This window comes from Gracilinanus agilis, chromosome 1 (genome assembly GCF_016433145.1).
Source record: "Gracilinanus agilis isolate LMUSP501 chromosome 1, AgileGrace, whole genome shotgun sequence".
In the NCBI taxonomy this organism is placed as follows: Eukaryota; Metazoa; Chordata; class Mammalia; order Didelphimorphia; family Didelphidae; genus Gracilinanus; species Gracilinanus agilis.
In genome coordinates, this window is record NC_058130.1 from 197,150,870 (window position 1) to 197,160,251 (window position 9,382).

A 9,382-nucleotide genomic window follows, 5' to 3' on the forward strand; every position below is an offset into this window, starting at 1 on the left:
GCTCAAATGAAGTAAAGTTCATGAAGCAGTTTGCAAAGCATCAAGTCCTATGTAAACAGTGGGGCTCATTATTTTGTACCAGTCAATATTTCTAAGCATAACTACTACCCTATAAGATTTGACTAATCATATTATAAACCTCAGTAGTTTTCAAAAATTCTAACCCACAATTTTGGTATCCTATGTTGGCAAAATCTCTAAAAGTTGGATTCATCTCAATGATTTCCAAAGATATCATAATGGAGCACTTTGATACAGAAGTGCAAGTAAGCTACCCTCAGCATCTTAACTAGTAAATGATCCTGTCAGCAACTCACCATGTTAGTGTCACCTTAACATGTTTAAATGGTTTGAGGAAGAGGAAAGACCATGTCAGACCTTTGATGATTAAACAAGGGTTTCTGGACAAGAATGACAATGTTGACAAGCTCATGCCTTGAGCTTTCAATGCCAGTTGCTAAAGGAAATTGGATGCGTGGTCATGTTATTTAAACACTATTTTGCAGCAGAGTTAACTTCAAAAATCTGCAAAGTTGGGTGGCTCTTGGAGACAAATTTTCCATTGAGGAAATGAGCATTGGTGTTGCAGGATTTAACAAGGAATAAATCAATGAAATAGTTTCTTAATTTTTTGAATCTTCAAACTGTTTTTAAAAATTGTGGGTGGCTGCTTTGAATTGTGAAATATGAGGAAGTCATCCAGTGAATTAGCCACAATGACTAACTTACAGGGATTCAAAATATGTATTTGGAAATATTGTGTAACTTTGAGTTGTTTATATATAGTTAATTGAAAATAGTCTTTTGTTCTTATTGCTGTTACAGAAACAGATTGCTGTTATATGGCCCCAACTAAACTGAGGAATCTGCAAATTTTAACACAAATTTGGAGGCTTCTGAATTATAATGGATGAAAAAGGACTGATTTTAACATTAATAAAACAAATTAACTGTGAATATCATATTCCTCCCATTCACACTTTTTTTCCAAACACTTATGTTAGCTTAGTTTTATGAGTCTTAAAAGAAATGTGATTCTTGAGGGTTGTTGTTATTGTTCAATCATTTCAGTCATGTATGACTCCTTATGACCCCATTTGAGGCATTTCTTGGCAAAGATATTTGAGTAATTTGTCATTTTCTGCTCTAGCTCATTTTACAGATGAGAAAATGGAGGCAAACAAGGTTAAATGACTTGTTCAAAGTCACACAACTAGTCTATGTCTGAGGCCAGATTTGAACTCAGTTCATCCTGACTCCAGGCCTGGGGTGGAATGAAGAAGCATCGTTACACACTTGTGAGTTTGGGAAATTATATACATACACGTGTATAAATATAAATGTATGTGTATAGATACATATATGTGTATATTTCCTTAAAAGAATACTGTGACACTCCATTGCAACTCAGATATTATGTCATGGACAGATGCATTTCAAAATAATCACTGAATTGTTAAAATTGAATTCCACTTTCATTGATGAGTCATTAATGAAAATAAGAACTAATAGGTCGAAAAATATCTGACATAATTTTTTTAATCCTCAACCAAAACTCTAATTATATCCGAAGTCTAAATAATAAATAAGTGGTTGAGCTAATAGTTTTAGGTACTAAAAAGAATACTAGGAGTTCTGGGTTCAAGACAACCAGGAAGTAAGCATGTAATTTTGAAAAATTCTCTCTCTGACCCTCAGTTCCAACCTCTATAAAATGAAGGAATTTTACTATATGATTGCTGACATACTTTCCTGGTTTGACATTCTATGTTTATGTTTTTCTCCAGTTCTTCCATTTTATTCATCTTTAAATAAATCAGTCAAAAACATGAGTATTACAATTTCTTACCTTACAATTAGGAATTGCTATATACAACACAGAATAGGAAGGAGAAGGGAATTAGCATTTATAAAGGGCCTACTGTGTGTCAAATTCTATGCTAAGCTCTTTATAAATATCACATTTGAATGGAAATATAATAGTTTACTTATGGTGATATTTCAGAATAAGGATTAATACCACAACTGCTATAACCACAAACACAATAATAATTTATATTCAGATATGGCAACTTAAGTTTTGTAAAGCGTTTCCTTATAATAAGGAGTAAATGAAAGGAATTTGTATTTAACTGTTCAAATTCTAAAAACAAAACAAAACAAACCCCAGACACCTCGAGGGTTATATTGACAGCGAACAGGGTTAAAGAGACACACATTTACAGACAGTAGACTGAATATATCTTGAGGCTGTTCCTGTGTGGGTGCCCATAATCCCAGTCTATGCACTAACTCTCTATGACTGCTTTGTGTCAAAGCAAAAGAGTAATTGACATGCTAGTTAACATAGGCTGAAAAATGACCTTGAGTTCCACTTGGTCCTTGCCTCAGCAGGATAGAGGAGCTTGCCATTGTTCATTCTCTCTGAAAGATGGCAATGAAATACTCTTTCAAAACAAACCCAAATGAAATCCACATCACTTTCCCTTGAATAAAATGACCCACAACATATTCAGTGTTCTAAGTCTGCGGTGTTCTAGGAGTGTATGTATGTATGTGTGTGTATATAAGCAAGGATAATATATATATATATATATACATATATATTCATATGTGTGGTATGTGTGTATGTATAAGATAGTAAATGAAATTAGAAAAATTCCTAGAGTTAAAAAATCTGGTCGGTCTACATTGCAGTTTTGTTACTTACTAACTGGGTGACTTTGACAAAACATTCACTGTTTTCAACTTGTTTCCTCAACTATTAAGTAAGAATTCAACTCACTCACCTACTTCAAAGGATTCTTATAAGTAACAATAACATAAGGAAATATGTGTGAAAGCATTGTGTGAATCATGAATATCTATTCAAAGGTACAGTATATTCACGGAGCTTTGAATGTAGTTCCTCTGACATGGTGCATGATTTCATATTTAGAGTGATTTTTCCCCTTATAAAAAGAGCACAATTAACTTTTTAAGTAATGGACTTCAAGATATGAAACAGTGTTTTTATAAAAGTGAAACCATGAAATCATGTACTTTTTTTCAGCTAGTTCTGTTAATAGAATCCTTGAAGTGACAGAAAGTTTGAATTTCTTATGTGGCTTTAGGAGACAAATTTTCCATTGAGGAAATAAGCATTGGTGTATAAACCCTGTGAAATTGCTTGTCAGCTCTGGGACGGGGAAGGGAAAGGGGGGAGGAAAAGAACATGTATCATGGAAAAATACTTTTAAATTTTTTTAAAGAAAAAAATTCAAAAAAAGAAAATTCAAAAAGTCAAAAGTTGCCAACAATCTCTTAATTGACAATTCTATTTTCTAAAACTTCATCTGTCTTAACCTCTCTGTGGTCTTTAACATTGTTCATTACCTTTTCTTTGATTTTTTTTCTCTAGGTTTTCATGACATTATTCTCCCCTGGTTCGCCTTCTTCCTATCAAAACTTCCTCCTCAGTTTCCTTTGCAGGATTTTCATGCAGTTCATGCCCACTAAATCTTTATCACTCAAGTATCTGTTCTGGGGTCTGTTTTTATTTCTCTAGACCAGTGATTTCCAAAGTGGGCGTCATCGCCACCTGGTGGGTGCAGCAGGGATCCAAGAGAGTGGTGATGCCCACAGGTGCATTTGGGGGTGGTGAATAACTATAAGGGGGCAGTGATAGTATGTGACAGGGGCCATTAAGTAATATTTTTTTCTGCAAAGGGGGCAGAAGGCCAAAAAAGTTTGGGAACCACTGCTCTATACCATTTACTTGATGATGTCATCAATTTTCATAGATTTAATTTTCATTTCAATGCAGATTTATGCATCTCTAATAACCTTAATTTGTAAGTACGATAAGTACTTACAAAATTAAAAACAAGGTAAGTATAAACTTGAAAATTTGTAATTTCAAACTAGATATCCCAAATACATCTTAAATTCAAAATATCCAAAACTGAATTAATCTTTCCCTTCAAATGTTCGTATCTTTAAAACTTTACTTTATTATTGTGAAGTCTATCACCACCTTCCTAGGCACCCAGAATCACAAACTAGCTATTATCCTTGACTTTTCACTCTCAGCCCTAGATCCAGTTGTGGCCTACCACTGCCATTTCTACATTCATAACATCTCTCATTTATTCCCAGTTAACAACTCCTTTGTGTTATAACGATTTCTGGGACAAGATGGACACCAAATTTGAGTGACAAGACTGGCAGTTAAACACCTCGGAATGTACCCAGATGATGTGATCCAGGGTAAAAAGTCCATTGGAGCCAACCCTATAAATACCCACCAGGCCCAGCACATGTGGCTCAGTCTGGAGAAGAATTTGGGAGGTGGGAGGTCTCGAGGGAGAGTAGGCCTATACCTGCAAACCAACTTCTCTTACTGAGAGCTAGAGAGTAATCACCATCATTGACAATAGAGCTGAGAGAGAACAGTGATACTGTCATCAAAGATCATCAATAGCCTTCCCTAATCTTTGGCTAGACTCTGGCCAAGTCAGGCCAGGGTTAGTGTGAGGGTGAAGAATCTCCAGCCTCTACTTGATATAGCTTTCTCCAATAGTCTGATCATTAGATTAGAGTATTTGCATTAGATTCCCAAAATTCTCCATCCTTTTCCCTTGTTCTTAACCCCATTAATCAGAATCAAATATAGTGTTTTATTATCAAGTACCTTTCCTAAGTGGTCAATATATCAAAACCCTTGGGAAGGGGAGATCCTTAAGCAGTCAGGTTTCACTGTTTTCAAACAGCACATCAATAGCCCTCATCAATATCTATTTCAATCCCTGGTTGGGGAACAAGAGAGATTAACTACACCCACAACCTCTCAGTGGTTCCCTGCCTGGGCAGCTGTTATAAGAGATATATGACAAGCTTAAATGAGCAAGCCTGTCAGGAGAGGAGAGGCATAGCTTCACCAGTAGCACCTACACAGAGGCCATGGGCGAAAGTGTGCTTTCTCTCCCACCAAATCCAATTCACCTTTCAAAGCCTCCATAGGCTCTATTATTCATTATTATTACTATCAATCCCTCTTTATTTTTATAACATTTGTTAACTACTACCATCCTGGTGCAGGAAGTTACAATCTATAATCTATATCAGTGATGGGCAAACTACAGCCCAAAGGCCAGATGCAACCCCCTAAAATGTTCTATCCAGCCCACAACATTACTCCTAATCTGACAAATACAATGAGTAGGATACAATACAATGAAACCTTGAAAGAGTTGCCTTAGAAACAGACTGACAGATGAGCATTTCCTTTCCTTTGGCCCCCTCTTTAAAAAGTTTTCCCATCACTGATCTATATAATACATAACCTATTGATTGATCTCTCTGCCTCAAGTCTCTCTCAAATCAAAGTTCAATCCACACCCTGCTCAGCTATCAAAATGATGTTCCTAACCCTTGGGTATGACCATGTCACAACTCCTTGCTACCTCCAGGATAAAATATAAAAAATCTTCTGTCATTTTAAAAGTCTTTCAGTATCTGTCCTGTTCCTTCATTTTGAGTATTCTTGTACCTTATTCCCTCTACATACATTGCTATGCAATTGCATTGGTCTCCTTTCTCTTCTTGCTATTCTTTGCACCAAAAGAGGATGAATTTTTAAAAATTCATTAATTTTGTTTTTTCTCTATAGGTAATGGAGAAGAAATAAGCACCCTGTATCTATTTCTATAATGTAATTGATCTATATAAGGCTCAAGGACACTTGTTTAACAGAGACAAGCTTTTTTAGATAAATTTCTAGAACACAAATCATATCTATATAATCACTCAACCAGTGACAAGGTGACAATAAAGACAATGTAGATTATCTCTTTACCTATTGTACATTATTTTAGCATTTCACTTGGCACTAGGACTAAGTATTTTTGCTAATCAAGAACCTAGGTTGTGGCCAGGCATAGGATTTAGGTAGATATTAACATCAAAGCACCAAACCCCACAACTACCCCCTATTTAGTTATCTCTGGATGGAGGAAGGTGACACCTCAGTCTTATACTCACTCAAGTATAGTAGCTTCTTTCCCAAGAAACTACTGCCAGCTTTGGAGGTAAAATACTTTCTTCCTTCAGCCATGAAATGCTATGTACCATTATTATCTAAGACCACAGCAGCACTATAGCTTTCTTTATTATAGATAGAATAAAGGTTTCACGGATAAAGCAAAAGCCACAGTTTACACACAGACTCCATTCTTCATCACAATGGAATTTCGAACTGTGACAGTTATGCCTTTGGGACCGCATTTACAAATATCTTTGCCTTGGGACCTAGTGGAAGAAACAGTATCTCAGTCCTCTATAAATACCAATCACTTCAATACTAGGTCTTTTGTTACCAAAATCCCATTCAGGGCTACATTTTGAGACCCTGAATACAACTAGTAGATGAATACACACTATATGTTTTTGCCTTCTAGATATGTATGATTTCTCATCATCTTGACCTAACTCACAGAGCTAGCACAGAGAGTCTAGAACTAGGCCCCTTGGGACAAGACCTCTGAACATTTATCAACTTAAATGTCTGACTGTCTTTGCTTCCTCAGCTATCAGAAAGCTGGTTATTTGAAAGAGATGGAATCGATGCTGTTCTTCATCTTTACAGATTCCTGGAGACTAAAGCCCAGGGTCATCTGGGACTTTCCCTTATGTGGGCCTATATTTTTTTTCTTTCTTCTTCCCTAATATTTATGAATTAAGAGTCACTATCTGCAGTATTGAAAATTCCTAAACCTTCGAAAACTTATCATTCTCTCATCCCTATTTAGCATAGATCTTTCCTTACACAGCCCCTATTCTCTTTTGTTCATCCCTTCTACTTTATTCTCTGGATACCTATTGTTAACTAATTTACTGTCATTTTATACCACTTCCTCTTACACTCTAGAAAAGAAAAATGTCTCCTCCCCATTGAGACTGAGTCATCATTCTTTCCTCATGACTCTGAATTAAGATAGTCACGCATAAGCAGCAGCTTACCTAACACCTTAGGCTTGGAAACTGGGTTACCTGTCTGAAAATGAAAGGCATTTTCCCCATGATACACCCTGTAGAAAATACCTATACCTTTCAAAGACAGTGGACCAATGATGAGTAATTGAAAGCAAAGTTATACAGTTGAAGTGTTAAACTATTACCTTTGAAATATGAAAATAACCAGGTTATGAGAGGGAGTATAATTCAGTAGGAAAAGTAATGGTCTTTTTTCTAATACTTTCTTCCTATTTGACCTTGGGAAAATCTCTTAACTAACTTGGGCCTCATTTTCTTAATCTGTAAAACTAGAGGATTATCTAAATAGTCTTTGAGGACATTTTTAGAAAATGATATGCCAGAAAGGGTTTAACAATCAATTCTCCAGGAAGTAAATACATATGTGATAGTGTGTGTATGCATACAGATACAAACATATTTATATCTGTCTGAATGTATATACATATATGTGTGTAAATAAGCTTATCCTATGCACATATATGCAAACTTTTAAGATTAAATTGCATTTTCTTTATCACCTTCTTAAATCTAAACAATACACAAACCATAATAAATCAAAGTAAAAATATATAGCATTTGATACATTTCAAGACTTAAATGTTCATGCTGAAAACTTAACAATCATCTCTCTTGGGCCAGTTCAATCTGATTCTCAGACTTTCCTGATTACTGCTTTAAATCCATGATCCTATAACCTTTTCGGATTCTTAGTGGATCCTATAAAAAGTATTTATACAATGCTATTGGCAAGAATTCCAAAGCATGATGTGCCATGCAAGATTTGCAATGTGCATTCATGAACAGTGCACCTATCTTGAAGAGATTAAGGATCCATCAAGATAAGTATAGGATCCATGCTTAATTTTGCCCTGTAAAATACAATAAGTGATGGTGTTACACAGAGAGAATTATAATATATTTCCTGGGATTTCATAACTAAAAATAATACTTGAGGGGGAAGATAGCAACCATAGAATATTATAGTTCTTTAAGGCAAATGCTCATATTTTATAGCCAAGGAAATAGATAACTAAAGATATTGAATGATTTTCAAGAGATCACATACCTAGAGAGTCACAGAACTGGGACTAGAAATACACTCTCCTAATTACCAGGCAGTTGTACATTGAGGGAGCTAGCTGATATGAAGTATAAAACATTAGATTTAGAATCAAGAACATTTGAGTTTCAATCCTTCTTCAGATGTGCACTAATTGTGTGATATTGGGAAAGTCACTTAAAATCTATTGTTAATTTTTGTATTTGTAAAATGAAGATGACAAAAGCATCTGTCTCACAGGATCACATAAAACAATTTATGTAAAACCCCTATAATGTAGGTGTTCTTTGTAATTACTGTTATTCTACTTCATTTGGAGTGTGTATAATGTAAATAATTAACTCATTAGTCGTAAAACGAGATGATTAGCAACACATTGATTTATGGGAATGGAGTCTAGAAATCAAATTTCTATTGCTTTTTAAACGTCTGATGAATTACAAAGAGTGTTAACAATTCAGAATAGTAACTAGATATTTTAAGCTACCAGCAGCAAGGACTAATATAACTTTCTCTTCATCCAATTCACCTACCAATGAATAGTAATTATCTTTATTAATGAGAATATAAAACTCCTAATAAAGAGATATAATTGAAAGGAGTTTAAGTATAATACTCTTAATATTGGTACTTCTGCTGCTTTGCCCACCATTACTACCACTACTACCACCACCACCACCACCACCGCTACTGCTGCTGCTGCTGCTGCTACTACTATTCTTGTTGCTACTCTCCATACTACTGATTCTACTACTCTTTAATAACAACAATAATCATTATCATAATAACATATTTATTAGTGGATTTATTCCTTTTAAGTTATTTTAATTTCTGTTACTTTATTTAATTTAATGTTCTAAGAATTCAAATAACTAAGGAGGCTGAAAATTCTATCACCTTCTCTTAAAAAGAGATATATTTTTTAAATTTTGAAATGTGTTAATAATTGCCAAAGTACATCTAGCTACCTTTTTGCAACAAAGATATTTAAACAAAACCAGAGGATACAATGAGCATGTTTGAAAGCACATACTGCATCACATATCCACAGTCTCTCACCTTTCTTTTGAAATGAGGAAGTTACATTTTATCATGTTTCCTGAGACTCAGTAGTAATCAGTTAATTAGAGTTTGATTGATTTTTGTAGTTTTCAATTACATTATTATAGTTATCTTATATATCATTATTCTGCTTCTGTATACTTTATTTACTATACAAGAGTTTACACTAATATTTCTAGGTTTCTTTGAATTTTCTCATTAGGTTGTATTATTCTATTCCCATTCCCATTTCATACTTTGCTTCTT